At 43.1% G+C, this 19,166-nt stretch overlaps 1 protein-coding gene across 6 annotated transcripts in view; it reads right to left on the reverse strand.

Moving 5' to 3' along the window:
- Positions 1-19,166, reverse strand: part of SENP5 (SUMO specific peptidase 5) — a 163,242-nt gene that overhangs the window by 18,509 nt on the left and 125,567 nt on the right. The window contains exons 1-2 of one of the 6 annotated variants that reach the window (XM_085587258.1): positions 12,055-12,188; positions 11,380-11,804 (exon numbers count right to left, since the gene is read on the reverse strand). The exons of 2 other annotated variants lie outside the window; for them this stretch is intronic. The gene's annotated coding sequence lies outside the window, so the exon portion shown is untranslated. Of the gene's footprint in view, positions 1-2,466; positions 3,598-5,487; positions 5,547-11,379; positions 11,805-12,054; positions 12,189-19,166 lie in introns of those variants that run through there. 3 more of the 6 variants (XM_085587260.1, XM_085587255.1, XM_085587256.1) reach the window with 3 other exon arrangements.

Here is a 19,166-nt window from a genome sequence, read left to right on the forward strand (position 1 = left end):
GCAATAAACAGGTAATTCCCACCCATCCCATGCTCCCCATATGTAATTCATGACTCTCTAGCCTTAAACCTCTCTCACTGCCTACACCTCGGGCAAGCACAGTTAACCAGCTTGCTGCACAAGGCTTTTGAAAAGCAAAACTCTGAAGTCCAAGTTATCAACAAGTATGTGCAGGTACCCCACACCATCAGCACTGTACAAAGGAGCCCTTACTCTTGTGCAATAAACGTGAGCAGCCTCTGAAAACATTTCACAGCCTCACACAGTTTTCCTTTAAAGGAACAGCAAAACACAAACACCCACAGAAATTTTGATTCTCTGACTAGATAAAGAATGACACAGTTTACTCCTGAAGCAATTGTTCTCTATTTACAGCAACACCTCACTCCGCATGACACCACCACTATCAACTTCTATAATCAGTGTTTATCTTTACATTAACAAAGCAGTACCAACCAGCACAGCAGCTAATCATCTTAAAAACTCCTTTCCCCACTAAAAAAACCTGCATCTCAAAACGTTCAATAAGAATATATCTGAGACTACACAAGTGTAACAAGTGTAACGCCTGCATAGTAAAATCTGTTCATCTTGTAATATCTGTTTATCTTCACTACGTAGCTAAAAATATTAGTTAGAAGTTAGACGAATCCAGAAACTCAAGGGGACGGCAAAAGCAGCACACACAACATGTGCACTTCATGCAAATTGTCCCAGCCTCACTAGGGTACATCCCATCCTGTATTTTACAAGTTTTTATTTTTCTCAAGTTTAGAAAAGGACTTTGTCCTGCCCCTCTATCAGAATTATTCTGACTTACTGACTGTTATAATAAGTTTTGCCTTAGCTATGTCTGTCCTCATCATTACACATAGGCATGTATAGCTCAAAATAAAGGAGTCTATAAATAAACATAAAACATTAACAATTGGACATTTAAGGAAAGTATGAATGACACCTGCAAAACCAGGTATTCAAAGTCTGCCTTAAGAAGTTCTTCTGCATTTTTCACTCTACTCATCTTAGATACAAACAGCAGTTGTTTTTTTTTTTGTGTGTGTGTGTTTGTTTTTGTGGAGGAGTGAGAGTGGAGTGGAAATGCAGAGAGGACAAAGAATATAATTTATCACTTGGGTAAGATATTCCCATCACACAGAAAACTGTCCAGACTTCACTGGACTGACAAGGTAGAAAGAACTCTGGCTACCTCCACTGATAGAGAGCACAGCTTAATAGTATAAAAGCACTGCAACAGGGCCTAGCTCTTTTGTAACGCTCTATTATTCACCACACAACTCAGTTATCAGAAAAATCAGGACATAACATCTCATGACACAAATTTTTTTGAACTTGCTTGTCTAGCACTTCCATATTTCCCTACCCTAGATACAATTTACACCTGCTTTTCCACTACCAACTCTTATGTGTCTGTCTATTACAAAAACATTCCTATCTACAAAACATTCCTTGAGTGGCCTCAGTAAACAGCCAAACCACAGGCTTGCTAGGACAGTTTATTCCAGACACATTTCATCCAGGTAAAACAAACAAACCCAGGCAAATCCCAACATTCTCAACACAGCCCCATACACAAGGGGCTTCTGCAGTGTTGAGCACTCCAAGGAGAGCACAGAAGATGAAGGCAAGGGTTTAATCTTCTCAGGCTCTGCAATAGGTGCCACATGCCTGCCAGCTTTTAAGAACACTCCTGAACAAGTTGGAGTCATCACCTTTCTCCTTGCTCTCTCACAGCCATGCCAAACAGCCTCCACACTGTCTCAGACATAGCAAAAGGCTCTCTGAATGGCCATAGATTATGCAGGATCTGAAATTCCTACAGCTGCCACTGCCCTACCCAGAGGAGACTGAACTCAGGATCAAAGCAGGGAAAAACACTGCACCAGATTCTAGCAAAGGTAAGTCCTGGTAACAAAAAAGACCCAAAGAAAACCTGAATGGAGATATTGATGCCAGTTTCAACATAATAGTAACACCAATGGAAATAGATAATTTGCTCATTAATGTCATAAAATCCAGCTTCTTAAAACTGCAACAAAGGAAGATGTTAATAAAGCTAGTTTACCTACCTGTTCTTCTGTTTAATTTTTAACTTAGACCATAGAAAAAGCTTAAATTTTAGCTTACAGGATTAGAAAATATTTAATGTTTGTCTGTGATGCCCACACAAATTTTTCCACATTATACAATTATTCTGTACAAAAAAGTTTATCCCCAAAGTGTAAATAAAGTTTGAGTAAACCATTTAATCCACACAAAGTTTTCTTGCCCTCCCCTCTCCCTTTTCAAACATAATCAGTTTTGAGTCTGAATCCCCTTAAAGTAAGGCCTCCAAAGAGCCCAGACCTAGGAGCTAAAATAGTTCACTTTTCTAACAGCAGTGTTACTTAGAGTGACAAAAGATGATCCATATGCAAATACTTAATTAAAGATGCTGCTTGAACTTACTTTCCACCAGTGCTACAGGAGTTTACTTGGCACCATAAACCAGCAAGACGAAAGGACAGCTTAGAAAAGAGCTGCTAGAAAAGGAACTGAAGTGAGCATTGTAAAACCAAACATAAAGCAAGCACTGCCCAAAGTTTAAAAACTTGAAGAGAAAGTGAAATATGTCCCCCATTCATTAACAGAGATGAAAAACCTCTGAACTGAGGAACTTGCACCCCTAACAGAGTTGTTTGGCCAGTCAGTGGAGGTAGCCAGGTTTCTGTGCTGTGTGACTGCACAAGGATGCAGTACTACACCAGAAACCTCAAACTCAAAAAGCCCAAGATGGACACGTCCCAAACACCAAAAGTGAAAGACATTTACTCTAACTCACCCCTTTAGCTGTGTTTGACATACTATCTGCAAATGGTTAAATATTAAAAGGCACAATCTCTTTTGCACTGGACGAAGACAACCCCAGACTGTTACACCTCTATATTAATGGCAGGTTCTAGATTATAGATTTGCTTTATACTTGAATTTTTAAAAAATACGTTTGGGAACCACTCAGTTTTCAGAATGCTTATCCCAAGAGCTCTGGTAAGATACAAGCAAACATGACTCTAGCAACCTGACATCAAGCACTGCACACTTGCATGTGAATGGAGGAACATGAGGCCCTCAATCCTTTATGAGTAACAAATTCAGTGCACACACACACACACTGTATTTTCCTTAGATCAATCAGCAGATCGCTCCACTTGCAACTTACATGGCTGAAACTTAGATCACCTTCAGTGGAGTACTGTAAAAGATACTTCACATTCATCTTTCACCCATTATAAGCCTCTTAGTTTAACCACTCATTAGTCCTTGGCAGTCCTATTTATTTTTGACAGTTTTACAGACCCCAGGTTTTAAGTGAAAAGCACATGAATGGGGAAAGCAATCCTAGCAAATGCTGCTAACAATGCTACCAAAGGTTTCTAGCTGACACCTGAACTGTCAGGCCATACAAACCTTTCATCCACACAACTGCAGAACAAACCCACAGCACTGCAGAAGGGCTGCTCCTTCCTACTTAAATCACCACAAGCCATCTACGGCTGCATCAGGGTGCCCAGTGGGTCAAGAGATATGGAAATTTTTCTGTTAAATAAGCTTGTTTCTAAGAGCATCACTAATGTAAATAAAGTGAACAGCTGTGAGAGCATGGCGTTTTGCAGACAGGAGTAATTCATGCATCACCTGCTCCCGTGGGAGGCAGTTCTTACAACAGCCAGAGTTCAGCCTTTCCCAGTGGAGGCCTGGGCAGCTCCCAAGGACAGGAGGTAAGGAGGAAAGAGAAAGCCAGCCTGAAACTATGGTGTGCAGCTGAGATATGCTGTGCAAGAAGATGCCCTCCCTCCCAAGCAGGATCCAAAATTGGAAGAGACAGAGGAAGCTGGAGAAGGGTGTCTCTCTTCAAACCACCACGTGGCCAGAGCTAAGCTGATAAGGTCAGGAAGTCTGAAATTACTCAATTAGCACATGCAAAAGCAGACTCACAGCACTGGCAACTATCCTCTCTTCTCTTCCTTTCCTAACCAGCACAGTTCTGTGAACTGTTAAGCAAACATTTTGTCCCAGAGGTGAAGCAAGCCCTAGGGAAAGGCACTTTGACACAAGATAACTCATTAGCACAAGACCATACAGAAATAGCCAAAGTCCGAAGTTACTGACTCAGAGGAACACAGCAGGACATGCAGCTGGTGACCTCATGGTCACACTGCAAAGTTTCAACTCCTACAGTTACCACGGACTCTTCTCTCAACCAGCACTTCTGGGAACTCACAGTCTCACCTAGCTGGCTACATAACTACTACGTTTATTTTTGGCAAGGTGATAGAATTTACTTACAGAAACATCCTCCATTAGGCTAATTTTGGATTAATGGAGATATATATATATTAGATAACAGAACTTTTAAGAGACATACTGTCACAAATCAGAGATGGAAATTTTCTAGATTAAGACCCCAAAGATCCTTTTCTGTAAGCAAAGCATAAAGATGTAAATATTTTTTAATCTTCACGCTTTAGACTGATTTTAATGAAATGTGACTCAAACTTTGTCCCTTCCTTCCTGACTACCTCTGCAAGGCAGAAGCACTGAAATAGCTGAAACAAAGTCCATCAAACTTTGCTGTCCAAGCTCTGTGAAGGGAACAGAAACTAGTATTTCATCTGAGGTCCTTGAATGTGTCTGAGGTCAAGGATCTTCCTGATGCTTTCTGTAGGCCTTCCTTAAGAGAGAATGTATTTCTACAAGTATTAAACACATTTTCCTGCAGCTTTTGAGAATTACTTCTTTTCTTGTGTTAGCAACGTGAAAAGATAGGATGAAGGTATTACCAAAGGCAATCCATCTCTTCCGAGCTGGAAGTCTGGTCTAGAACAAGTGGAGTCTGGAAATGAGCACGCTAGTTATTGCAGCCTTTAACCGAGCAACACATCTCTGCTGTGCCTGTCCCGTGGCTCAGCACCCACAGCTGCTGCTGCTGAGCTCCCCATCCCTCCTGGCCAGCACAGCTTGGAAGGGCTGAGGGAAGGGAGAGCAAATAGTACAGGAGCAGATAAGCTCTATGCTTACACTGCAGAGACTGCGGGTCTCAGGAAGAAGACAACTTGGGGACAGAGTGGGGTCGAGAGCCCAATGATGGACAAACAAAGCTCTTGCAACACCTGAAAATTCCCTCATACACTTCCCAACCCATCAACGCCGCAGCTCTCACAGCACCCAGCCAGGGAGAGCCTCCCCGTGCTGCCCAGGGCACAGCGAGCCTGCATACCCCGGCTCCGCAGGCCCGCGGCACCCCGGGCGGCGCGGGGCGGGCAGGGCAGGAGGCCGGAGCGCCGGGAGCGCCGGGAGGCAGCGCAGCCGCACGCAGCGCCCCGCGGCCTCCGCCCGCCCGCGGCCCGCGCTGACAGCGCCCGGGCCCCGCCGCTCCGCGGGGCCGCGCTCCGGGCGGGCCGCGCCCGCCGCCCGCCGCCCCCCGCTCACCTCTGCCCGCGGCGCCGCCCGGCTCAGCCCGGCCGCCGCCTGGGCCGCGCTCCGCCCCCGCCGCTCCCGGGCCGGAGCTGCGCCGGCGCCGCCGCGTCAGCCGCTGCGACGGGCGGGAGCGGCCGGGCGGCACCGCGGGCAGGGCCCGCCCGGGCGGCCAGCGCGGCGCAGCGGGGCCGGGCCGGGCCGCGGGCAGCGCGGGGCAGGGCCGGGCCGCGGGGCAGGGTCGGCGCTCGCCCCGCCCGGCGCGGCCGTTCCCCGGCGCGGCCGCGCTCTCTGGGCAGGGCTCGCTGCGGGGCACGCGTGGGGCCGCTGAGCTGCGAAGCCGGCGGTGAGCCGGGCTCTCCCTGGTGCCCTGGTCCTACCGGGAACGGCCGCGGAAATGAGGCACTTAAAAATGCCAACCTGACTTTTAAAAATAAATCGTTAATTAATATCTCGCTCTGTGGAAGTGCTTCTCAAAACCCCAATTTTACAAAATAAGAAACTCAACAACCTGACCTTTTAAAATAAGCCATTAATTAGTATCTCGATATGTGGAAGTGCTGCTAAAAATCCCCAAATTAAAAAGTTTTGCTGTTAACCAGAACAGGTTCTGGCCCCAGCAGTCTGGCAAAGCTGCTTCTACAAGGCAGGGCTCATTTCTCCATGTGCTGGATGTGTGGGCATCCAGCAGCTCTGTAGCCCGGTTCCCCTGCCCGCAGCCGGGGAAGGAGGTACGGACCAGTTTAACTTCTGTGCTGCGCTGTACAGAGACATCATGGAAATGGGAAGTGCTCCAAAACCATTGCATTTTTGTTGCTGGGTGGAGAAAGGTTACACTTCCTCTCTCACTCAGTAGCCCCTTCGAGGAGAGGCTGAAAGAATTTCTCTAAATCAAAGAAATCAGTGAAGCAGGAACGATTGGGAAACAGCCATGTTGCATCGTTTTCAGCTATGGCTTTGCACGAGGTGAACTGTTTTGTGATCATGCAGTATTCATTATGCTGTGCATTCCTTCAGGACTTACAGTATCCAGGCTGTGGGTTGTGAAATGCTGTAACAAAGAAATTAAATAAAAGAAGGGATAGAGAAGACAATGGGGTGATGCAACAAACAAAACGGCAAAGTCCACGCCAAGCTCAGAGTTGCTGGCTTTTATCTGTTTGAAAAAAAATCCAGCCTGGCTCTCGTGTTCAATACAGCGCTTTCCTTAGCAACCGTTTGTTCTTCCTGAACAGTAAATCCAGCCAAAGATGGGCTAAACAGTTTCAGAGCAACAGGATGAGTCCTATGGCCTTTATGAAACACACAGTAAACAGGGTGCACAGGGCAAGGCTTAGGCCATGAAGTTAAAACAGGAATATAATAAATGGAAAGAGGATTCCTCCCCGAATCCATCTGAGTGCTGCAGAGCTCTCTACATCTAACAGCACCTCTGCACTCACATCACGGTCTGACCCAGGCGATCATTAGTAGAGTCTATGCCAGGCACTTGAGACACATAAATGGGAGACCCAGTTCATGAGATCCTCTTAAAAAATCATATTTGACTTTTTTAATGTGGGGTTTTATGAGCCTTCTGGTTTTGCCTGTGAGGATCAGCCTCATCACACGTTCCTGCTTCCTCCCTGTCCGTGAGGGCTAATAGCAGATCTTTAAAAACTGGAAGCTGAGCTTCTCAGATGAGTAAGATGCCTGTAAACACCGAGGCTTTATAGAATGTCTGAAAAACATGAGACTTGTGAAAATGAATAAATAAATAAAAGCCAGACTTGGCAATGCTGACAGAAAGGACTGAATACCAACTGCATTACGGTAACATTTTTGTGGCCAAACTTGCAGCCTCAATGTTTTAATGATGGCAGCCTTTACTGCATTTAACAGAAGCCTGGATTTGATTCTTTTGGAATAAAAGGGCTTTTGAATGCTCTGTAAAGGCAGTTTCCTGATTTCATTGATCGCTGACACAAACACCAGAATTAAATCTCCTACATCTTGGGCTAAAGCAACAATCCCATTAATTTGGAGACCAGTGGGCTTGTACAGGAAGCAGTTGCTGGAAGAGGACATGTAGCATGAGCTGAAGCAGTTGGCTGCTCTCTGTGTCTCATGTCACCAAGCAAGAACAGGGCCAAGGTAAATCTCCATATAACCATGTTTTATTTGGAGGCTGCTAACAGCCAGTCCGAATTCATGAAGGAATGTGAACAGCCACATCAGGAAACTCAGCAAGAGATTATTCGAACTGGCAGGGTTTAAGAAGGAAAATTAAATTTGCTCTTTGTTGTCCCTGCCTGTTTTTCCACTTCTGAATCAGGATAAAATGAAGGACCACTCCAGAGAACTTGCACATTCCTTCACATAACGTCAAGTTGTGATGTAAAGACTATACTGGCAGAAATATCTGTAAGTCTCAGCACATACTTTCATTAAATACATGGAATGGATTGTTGTTAAATTACAACAAAGTAAAAAAGCCTGAAAAAAGGTACATTCACAGCAGGCATAACTATGTACATAATGATGGAATGTAGCTACTCCTTAGCCCATGCTTTGGAAGTCTGAAGTTTTTTCAGGCCACATGAATTTTCATGAGGTTAATCCTTCGATGGCACAGGGGTACAAGAGGTGGGAAGGAAGCAATAATACAGCAGAGGTAGCCCAAGCTCTCCTGAGAGGAAACAGCCCCACTGCATAATCTTTCCTTGGTGCTTCTAGCCCTTGCTCAGATAATGAAGAAAATCTCAGTCAGCTGGAGAAGCTCTGGCCCTGCTGACCCTCCCCATGGCCACCCCATGTGCTCACACCCTGCCCAGGATTCTGCTGCCTCCACCCCTGCTGGTTCAATTATTCCTCCCAGGAAAAGTGCACAGCAGCTTCTGAAAAAAAGATTACTTCAGCATATCCCAGAAGTGAATCTTCTAGTTTAAACATTGACTTCTATATCACAATAAAGTAAAAGTTGCATTTCTTCTTCCCCCAAATTCCATGGACTCAATAAAGACTAAGCCTTATATCACTACAGCTATGTGGATCCACACAAACCTAATTTAAGGGGTTGCAAATTTTCCAGCTGCACATCTTCGTACATGCAGTTTCCCCAAAGCAAGGGCTGTCCATATAATGTATGCAGCAAACTCCAAACTGGATTTGCAGTGTGACCTGGTTAAAAACCCCCAAACTGAATACATTTTAAAGGCAGATTTCTTTGTTTAGGGCTACTCCATAGTCTGCACAATTCACCCGTAGCAGCTTCTGGCAGAGGTGGAGGTGAGGGCACCTCTGACATTTTTACCACTGCAGGGTGAGGCTTTCAGTTCCTCCTCTATGATTATAACCCAATTATATAAATACAAGGAGAGCTTTTAAAGCATAAAACCACCACGACTTGCACATTTACTGAACTGCATTTAAAATATCTGTACTTTCATAATTACAACATTGACAAGGATTTCAGAGTGAAATCTAATTTTCATGGGGGAGAAAGAATGCTTAGCGATTGAGAATAATGTCAATTGACATAAATCTTCTGCTCCACTACAAACTCCTAGAGTGAACCCCCATATATCTGGCATTTCAGGACAATGCTTCCCCCACAGTGGTCACCTCCTAGCCCAGGCTGCAGGGCACAAAATGCTCTTGCTCCTTGTCCACTTTGTGTGCAAGTCAGAATAGCTTGGGCCACCCTCAAGCAGTGAGGTGCAGATACCCAGCCTTGTGCTGCGGGGTGAGGAGCCACAGAGCCTGCCAGCTGTCCTGTGGCACTGATTGCTGCCCTCACACAGCTGGAGTAGTAAAGCCCCAAGTGATCCTTGCTGCTTTTGAATGTGTTCTTACATCTCACTGACAGGACACAGACAGGGCTGCTTGCCTGCCCTGCAGGTATGTTTTGAAAACAGATTGAAGTCAACAGGCCCAAGATTTAACTGAAGAAGGGACTGTGGTAGTGAAAGAAAGGCAACCCTAACATAATGCCTAGCTTTGGACTTGGAAAATCCATAATTATATCTTGCTGTATGTCTGCACAGAGCAAAGCTCACAGAGACCATGTGTAGGCTGTATTTAAATGAGCTATTCCAGGTACCACAGGCGGTGTCATCATGGTACCAACACAGGCTGCAGAGTACACTTTTGAAAATATGCAGGTAACCACTGCTGTGCTCTGCAGCTCACCAGCTGCTCAGCAGGTAATAGAAAGCTAGTTCTGGGTATAATTCCACATGTTTATTTAAGCAGTGAAGCCAGCAGAAGAATTTCATGCTCCCTGTCACTCTTCTTTGCTCCTGCATTCTGTTCCCTTCCACTGTCTCCTTTTACACCACTCCAACTATCCATGAGGTTCACTGGAAACTGAAGGATTGAATTTATCCACATGGAGAAAACAAAAACAAAACAAACAAAAATAAAACAAAACAAACAAAAAACCCCCAAAAAACAACAACAACAAAAAAAACCAAACCAAAGGAAAAAAAAAAAGATAAGAGAAAAGCAATACCCAACCATTTTTCTCTAGAGTTCCATAGGGACCACCAGAGGCAGGGGCTGAAATGGCCAAGGCTGGAAGCATAGGTGGGAATCTCCCCTGAACATGTATAAATGGCACTAGTCCAAATGGTGCTACAGAAAGAATAAACACATTTTTTTCTTTTCCAGTCAGCTGCCAGTATTCCTCATTAAAACATGTTGGTTGTGTTCTCTCTAGCAGTGACACACCAGGGACAAGTCTGGAAGAAGGCTGCCTCCTGGAAGTACTGCTGCTGCACAGCATCCTACTGGTACATTTTGTCTTTTGCTTGGCAGCCAGACGTGGGACTTGCTTTTGACACTGTGCTGGCTTTCACTGATATCAGATTGTGAGGGGTTGTTTCATCAGAAACAAAAGAGTGAAATGGAATAAGGAATAAATTAGAAGAAGGACCAAGCTGTTGTTGCAACTCTTGCAACTTGAAAGAAGAAGATGTAAAAACCAGCAAAGATTTGATTATCAGCTTCCCCAAATGATACTAATATTGTAATTACTGAACTCCTTTTAAAGCAGAATATAGCTACAGTTATTGCAGCACCACAACTGTACTTGGAGAAGGATACAGAGCATGCACTGTATGACAGAAATTAGGATGTTTCATTCAGTGAAAAACTTGGTTCTTTGAAGAGGCTGGAGAAGCTGAGACCATTCTCTGAGAAAAATGAGAGTGTTGGAGGGGCCTTCCTACATATTTTCACACCATTTAAAGGCAATTGTATTTATGGATTTTTTCTTAGCCTGGGAGAAAGTAAGGCCAAATGGGGCAAAGTGACGTGGGCAAGGATGTCAGCCTTTCCCAGTGTCCTATGAAGACATTTATGCAATATCATCTGTAGCTGGGCTGCCATACCTAAGGCTTTTGACACGGAATGAACTTTGCTTTTCAAATTAGGAATGACAAGTAAAATAGATTATTCATCTGTACTCAGAAAAAAAAAGGAAAAGAGAAAAAGAAAAGAAAAGAAAGGAAAGGAAAGGAAAGGAAAGGAAAGGAAAGGAAAGGAAAGGAAAGGAAAGGAAAGGAAAGGAAAGGAAAGGAAAGGAAAGGAAAGGAAAGGAAAGGAAAGGAAAGGAAAGGAAAGGAAAGGAAAGGAAAGGAAAGGAAAGGAAAGGAAAGGAAAGGAAAAAAGAAAAAGAAAAAGAAAAAGAAAAAGAAAAAGAAAATCTAGGCAGTGTATTTGGAGCCCTGGCACTTACAGGAAGTGTTTGTGCTGACAAGTTTGCTATTCAGACCTGTGCCCATTTTCTGAGTTGAAGTTAGGAGTAAAAGGAGAATGCCCCAACCCAAACTAGGGGCCACTCCAACACAGGGACTATCATCTTATAAACATAGGCATGGCCTGATTTAGGTATTTCAAGAGATGCAGCAGAAGATCAGCACTTACTTTCAGCCTCTGCCTCGGAGACATCAGTTCATCCTGTGTCCTTGAAGTTTTTAAAAGCCAAGCAAATAATGCCCTGACCACGCAGAAGGATCTGAAAGTGCTCAGACACATCTTCTGTTTCCATGCAGTCCCTGGAAGATCTGTAGAAAAAGCCATGGTGCCACTGCCAAAAGAGCTGAATCTCTTTTATCTCTTCTGTATGTGTCTTTAAAACTGATGTAAACTCTCAGGTTAGAGTACAATGAAAGATTCCTGTGCTGTGCTGAGCCCCAGGTAAATGAGGAACCTTGGTAGTTTGAAGCATCAGTTCATTTGAAAGGTATCCAGTGTGGCTGGCCTGTATGGCTAGTGACTGTAAGCACTTGAACTTCATACTGATGAATGTTGATTGGTTTAAGATAATGGATTATTATTAGTGGCTGAATCTAAAAAGGGAAAAAAGCTTTTATTGAAGGATTCCTTGTGCTCTTCAAGTATATAAAAAACCCAAACAAACAAACAAAAAAAAACCCAAAAAAACACACACACACAAAAAAAACCCCACCAACAACACATAAACAAACCCCTAGCAAAATCTGTACAGTGCTCTAGCACAAGAAATATCAGGGATCCTCCTGTGCTGAAATACAGTGGTATTAACCAAAACTGACTGTAAAAGGAGACATCCAGTCTGACCTTGCTGCCAGGATTTCTGAAATGAACAGTAAAGTAAACCCTCCTCCAGTTGCAAGTCTTCAAATCTAGATTAGATGATGAATCTTCAGGTGAAGAAACCATTCCTTCTCCATTCATTATGGACACACCCAGACAGCTCCTACAAATTAAAGGTGAGGTAGATGAATCTAACTTTAGTGAAAAACAGTTTATTCCTTTCTTCCCTAATTTATCATCAAAGACAATGGAGAGACATCCCAATCCAGACTCCAGAGCTCCCAGCACAGGGATGTGAAAGGACACTTCAGGTGGTAACCTCTGGACCCAGAAGATACCATCTAAGGCAGATGTTTACTCTCATGTACAGTGCAGTCACTGGCAAAGCCCAGCCAAACCCTGTAGCCAGATAATCCCCTTTTTAAAAACAGAAGTAATCTCTCCTGTACAATGAATATTTTCTCGAATTATGAAAGCATAATGCCTATTGTTTTGAACAAAATCCTGACTCATCCTTAGTTGACCTAGTTGACATTTTTAGTAGTTTCTCACATTTCTGCATTGCAGTGCTGTTAATATAGACCTGCAATAATGTTATAAAGATCAAGGGCTCAGCTTCTTTCAAGAAGGATACCTGTAAATATTCCTACAGGCTATTATGGATAATAATCCAAATTCTGCACTCACTATTCTCTAGGTAGGAGGGAAAGATGTTCATTTAAAGCCTGTTAGACAATTATTTTAACTTACATTTCTAGAACACTTATTTGTGGTCCAGAAGACAATGTGATTTAGAATCTTATAAAAGTGTTAAGTTGGCTTAAGAAGAACCACACAATGATCCCATTTAGCTAACATGTTAAATTGGAATAAAGTTGGATTAACTCACAAGAAGAAAAACCACAAAATACTCCAGATTCACCCCAGTGACCAGTGATTCACCCCAGGCTGAATTTCAGTTCAAGGAAAATTTTCAAAGTTACTGAAATTCTGGCTGTTGAGCAATTATTCATCTGCAGTTCTGAAGGACATTCTTCACATTCCCCACTTCTACTAAGAGCTATTAAGTATAAAAACATGAAAGAAATAAGCAAATGAAATATTTGAGCCTCTTACCAAAGCACACTAACAGCTAATCATAATGCAATCCAGGAAGGTAGGCTGCCATAATATATTCAATAATGTGTTAAAGTTCCCATTGCAGTCAAACAAAATCTATGGTAAGAGATTTCTAGAGAGACTCCAATTAATATCACTTACAGGAGGTCTTACTTGTCTCTGTGAGGCCAGAGCAGCTGGGGCAGCCTGTTGACTGACTGCAGGGATTTTCATCTAGCTCACAGTCAATGAGCAGCTGCTGCTTTTGGTTACTCTCTAAAGCTCACCCGTGGAATTTCCCTTGGATGGAGGCCTTGACCAGCCCAAAGTGGCAGGCAGGTTCTTGGGCTTCTCTGCTGCTTTCTTGGCCAGGTGATGGCAGTTGGATTTAGAAGAACAGGTCAAATGGTGCAGACAACAGAAGGAAATGGGACATGTTTTTCCACAGGAGAGTTGCAGAATAAAATAATATAACTGCTACAAATTCTAACTCCACTCTTTTCTAATTCAGATGGTCTTTAAGCATAGTTGAAATGCTTTGTAGCATTCATATTATGAGCAACCCACATTTGAATGCTTTTTTCACAATACAGTGTTTCCTCTTAGAAAGAGGAAGGAATCTCAGAGTTTAGGACTGGCATTTCCTCATGTGGTAATGTACTGTGATTTAGTTTCCAGTTAGTAACATAGGAATAGTAATTCCCTAGCCAATGGAGGATCCTGTGAAGATTAACATATTTTAGGCATTCAGCAGAGATTCCATGACTGAATGCACAGCTATCAGACATGCTGAGAGGAACTTGCAGTGTTATGTTGTCTGTCCCCTTGTCCCAATATAGTGTCAGGGTGTCACTTCTAACCCTCTCCTAGAATATATTTACACGTGCCCTATTTACACAGCCTCATGTCATCTCTAGATTTAATGTTTGATACCCTTCTTTTGATACCCCTTCTTCAGGACTCACCTGCACAAACAAATCTGTTGTCACACCTTCCCTGTAGTTGCTTGAGTTTCTTAAAGAGCAGGCTCCCTTCCCTTCTATCATTACCCAGAAGTCCCCAAACAATTTGCTCTCATCGATCTGTGAAGGCAAGTATACTCAGATGAGATACTTCAAACAGTATCTTCTTCCTTTTCTCCTACCTGTCCTCTGAGCAGTCTGTACATACAGACAAACTCTAACTAGCTGATGCCTTCCAAATGCATGTCCAAGTCTCTGTTAAAATCTGTCCCCCCTGCTCTTAAGCTGAATGAGATGCAGAGCTTCCGAAAGGATAAGGAGTTGACTGCTGGAGTTTTAAAAACTATGCATCCCTTTGATCCCTTTCCCAATATGCACAAAATACTAAAATTCTCTCCTGGATTTCATTACACATAAAAAGTCATGAAAGTGCAATTTGCTCCTTACTCAACAACAACTACCCATCAGCCTTAGCTCCAAGCTAGACCGTTCTGGCCACTTCAAGAAATGGTTTTGAAATTTCCATTTCCAGATTGCCCTGGCAGGTATAACTGTGACTTTGCAAACAGCTACAGCTGTGTGTGCTAATTGCTTTCCTTTAAATTATTTATGAGACGTTTTTGACTGATGGGATTTCTCACAACAGCATGTGCTAACCATTGTCAGTGGGCTCCTGATGTGGTGGGAACTCATCACCTGCCGAGCTGCAGGAAAGCCAGCTGTTAGCAGGCACTGCATCCCCACTTTGCACCGAGCTGGGAGGGCAAGCTCTACCTGCTTTCAGCTCCTTTTCCAACAACTGCTCAATAGAAATTTATGTGTAAGCATTATATCTGCACATAACACACACCCGCCACTTTTGGGATTAGATCAGAGAATACTGGAGACTGCCTGATTTAGATAAGGCAGAATATAGGGTGTCAATGACCTGTGGAAGACAATCCATTTCACTAAACAGGACTTTTCAAGCTCTGGTCCCAGAGGCAGCAAGGGTTCTGTAAAATGCAATTAGGACAGCTACAAATCAATAGGCTTAAATTCACCACATAGAAGGTAGCAGATTTACTGGAAATTTTTTACAAGATACATAAACTGAAAAAGAATGGAAAACACGACTACAGAGAGAACAAAATATTTATAATGACCTACCACTTTACCACTTCTTTTTCCTGGAGGGCTTATCTCTGTCATCCAGCTAAAAACTACTTTAAAAGCTATGTCTGGAGGTAACCATAAGCCCTGTCAGTTAAATAAAAAAAACATTTTATTCCAGGGTCCAGCAATTTATGTTAGTATTTTTCTTTTCCCTTTCAGATATGAATAACTGATATGGAGAAGCAGTTGAAACCACATTGGGTAGAAGAAAAACTTAATGTCTGAAGTTGCAGGAGCTCAACAAGGAGTAGCCAGAGGAATGAAGCAAAGCAACCTGTTATAATTACTTCTCACTATTGTTGCTGTGATTACCTTCCCAGGAGGCTTTCAAGGTTGTTGGGTGAGCTACTGATGTGACATCTTCACAAGTTTCACAGCTGTGTTTAAGAACTAAGTTTAAACAGGATTCTCAGCCAAACTCTAGATGAAATCGTGCACTGGGTATTTTCCTAAGCAGCAGTTTTATCCTGCCCATTCTGTAAGTTTTAAACAATTTGAATTTACTGTGTGCTCATTTATTTGATATATGAAAGAAGATTCAATGTTTTTTGTACAAAAGTGTACTGACCCCAGATACAGGAGTTCAGACAAGAAAGAGGCAGTCACAAAGGGGGCTCTGTTGTTTCTCAGAGGTGAGCTGGTATTTCAGAGCCAGGTCAGATATTCCTTAGCTACTCTGCCCAGTGCAGCAAAGGTATAAACTGAATTGTTGTGAAAGGTGTGCAGAGGACAGCACACCATAATCCAGCTGTGCATAAGGTCAGGAGGAGGAAGGCAGGGCAGAATGTGCCATTGCTCTAAGAGCACCCAGAAGTTTCATTTCCTTACTCCTTTCTCCGACACAGTGGAGTTGGCTCTCTGGCTGTGACCTGTTCAGTAGGTGGAATTTGGGAGTTGAAGCAGAGGTCCCAGCTTCCAGGGCTGCTCCCTCAGAGAGGTGAGCCATGTGGACTCCTTGCACTTCCATGAAACAGCAGCCTGGAGAAAAGGAGTTGGGCTCCCTACAGAAGAAGAAGCAGAGAGGGGGAAAAACTGATGTTCCCAGCCACCCATCACAGATGCAAAAGGAGACAGGACAGAAGGTATCTGTCTGGATCTGACACAGACTAACAGCATGGCACAGGAAAGGCTAGGAAGTCATTCATGCCTCATTTCTCCCACCTGTAAATTATTCCTCCCCCTTCATCCCCATTGGCACATCATTATGACTGCTCAATTAATTAACAGTTTAAAAGAGCTTTGAAACATTCAGATGAAATAAATGGATTTTTTTTATTATTTCTGCATCTCAGACACTTAACTTTTAAAGTCCTTCACTGATGATGATTTACTTCCCGTTTATGGATGGGAAAGTTAAACCATGGAAATGTTAAAGCACACATTTTGAGAAACAGCCTCAAGTTCCAAGATCCTACTTTCTGCATGTTCAGCTACATACAAACACAGCTTGCCTTTCACTCCCAGTCCTACCTGTGAGCAGCCACACGTGAAGACATTCACTCACTGGAGATCTTGTGTACTTGATCCCAAATAAGTATCTCAAAACTCAACCCTCTCTAGGAAATCTAAAAGAAAATCCAAGAAAACCTGTCTGGGAGCAGCACACTCCAGTGCTCTGCCCACCACATCACGCAGCAGCCTTGTGTTTGGCCAGAGCTCTGCAACAGCTTTGTTGCTGCTGGGGAGTCAGAACCTGGGGTCAGACTTTGGGAAGAGTCTGTCACATGGCTCTCCAGCACAGTGAGTGTAAATCAATGTACTACAGGAGTGAGAGTTTCCCTGACCCAAACAATTAAAACTCTCACATAAAAATAGAACGCTGGAAGGAAAATCTGTCCATTCTGCACTATTATTGTGTTTAACAGAAAACCCACGTTCCTGTCAAAAACAAGAGAATAGAGAATCTCCAGCCAGCTTTAATAGCAACATCTTTTGAAATGCTCAGCCATCTGTCACAGCAGGAGTGCTTGTTGTTCAGTCCTTCTGAAAAATTTGGCCTTTCTTTAGGAACATGATGCTTTTGAAACTTGGCTCTCAGGCACCTCCTAGGAATCACTTCTTCCATGGAAGATCCTGCTCTTTTTGTATCTACCACACAGAGCTGGACAGAGCTGTCCTCAGTGCAGTGCAATGTGCTAGTAAAGCAGGTAGAGATGAGCTTGAAGTGCAAAACTGGAAGATTGCCCTGATGTAGCCCTAAATCCAAGAAAAAATGGGTAGGTTAAGTCCAGGACTGTTTCATTTAATGTTTCTTATGAAAAACATTAGAAACCTATTTTAGCAAATTTCCAAATGCAATTTCCCAATGTATCTCCTGAAAAGTGACCACAGAGTTCTGCTTTCCGCCTCCTCTGATTCTTCCAGTCCTTTCTCTTGCTTTTCTCACTATTGTTGACACTTTGACACACGTGAAGAAGAGGTAACAAAGGACTCAGCCTTGGAATGAACTGTTCCATGCTCGTAAAATATTGTTAATAGTAAGACCTCAGTTTGGGGTGGAAAACCAGCTTCCAGACAAAGCTTTCTGGGGGTTAATTAAATCTGCTATACAGAAAGGAAAATCCAGGAGCAGGTGAATCATCTCATGCACTGGGAGCAGGCAAACAGAGACAGAATCATGCACAGCACTGCACTGAAACAGAATCACCCTGTAAACACCTACATCTGGAACCTGCAGTGATTCTCCTCCACAGGACAAACATTTTAAAGCAATGATGTGAAAACAGCCCAGCAAAGCAGAAGAACATGTTGCTGGTCTCCATTTTAACAAATATAGATTAAGTTCCTTGTGATTCTCTGGAACAGAGACAAAAAATTGTGTTGCCTTCAATGAAGCAAGACCTCCCAACAAGTTGATGGGTTATATAAGAATATTTTTTATTTCTGAAGTGGGCCAAGAAGCTTTGAAGTTACATTAATACCTCCAGATAGAGAGTCACACAATCCCTCCTGCTGCAAAGGAAACCTCAGTAAAATGGCTACATGAAAGTCAACAGCAAAATTCCCACCAGTTTCACTGTGAACAAGACTTCAGGCCATAAATCTGTTCTGTAAGGGGTTTCCTACCAAATGTTTGAAAATTATTTTTTCCAAAGGAAAAAAAAAGTTAATTGTTTCATTGTATTTTCTATAAAAAGCTGTAACCAAGCATTTTATTTTAGACTGGGGTCAATCTCAGTTAAAAAATTTTCAGTTCACACACACATTTTCACGAAGCAGTGGAAGTCTGTTGGCTGGCGTGTTCTGTTGCTAAACTGAACTGATACACAAGAGTTTGATAATGCCAGGCAAAACATTTTGAATTTTCAGCCCCACAAAAGAAAAAAAATCAGCACATCAAGGTTCTTCTCCAGACCTCACTCCCAAGTTTTCACAGTACAAATATATATGGTAATACTGCAATTTTTGAAAGACATGTTGAAACTACAATTCACATCACAAATGGCTACCACCTGGTACAACCCTACCAAAGTTACTCTGGAAAACAGAGCATAATATGGAACAGAATTCAGCCTGAAGAGCTATATTTCCCAAAGAGCCCAACAAAACCTTTCCCTTGGCTCTGCTCATTCCTTTTCAGGAAGAGCCCAGTGGAAGGGAGGCAGTCAGTGTGACTGCCAGTTTTGCAGAGTCCGTGAAACTCTTCAGAGACATGACCCTTGTTCTGGCTCTTGGATTTCCAACAGAGGACTCTATTAAAAATTATCCTCTCCAGGCCCCCACATCTTCACCCTTAACCTTTCTGAGTCATTAAAGAATATTCAGCCCATAATACAACAAATACAAACTTCCATTTGCTACTTACAAAGCAAACTTCCATTCGTTACAGCAACCTCAGAAGCTGCTGAAACATAAAGTAACGACCCAGACTTTGTTCTGCAAGGCTGAAGCCCCAGAAACTGAAAAGAACTTCAGCACTTG

The sequence above is a fragment of the Lonchura striata genome, chromosome 9 (genome assembly GCF_050655825.1).
Source record: "Lonchura striata isolate lonStrDom1 chromosome 9, ASM5065582v1, whole genome shotgun sequence".
Classification (NCBI taxonomy): Eukaryota; Metazoa; Chordata; class Aves; order Passeriformes; family Estrildidae; genus Lonchura; species Lonchura striata.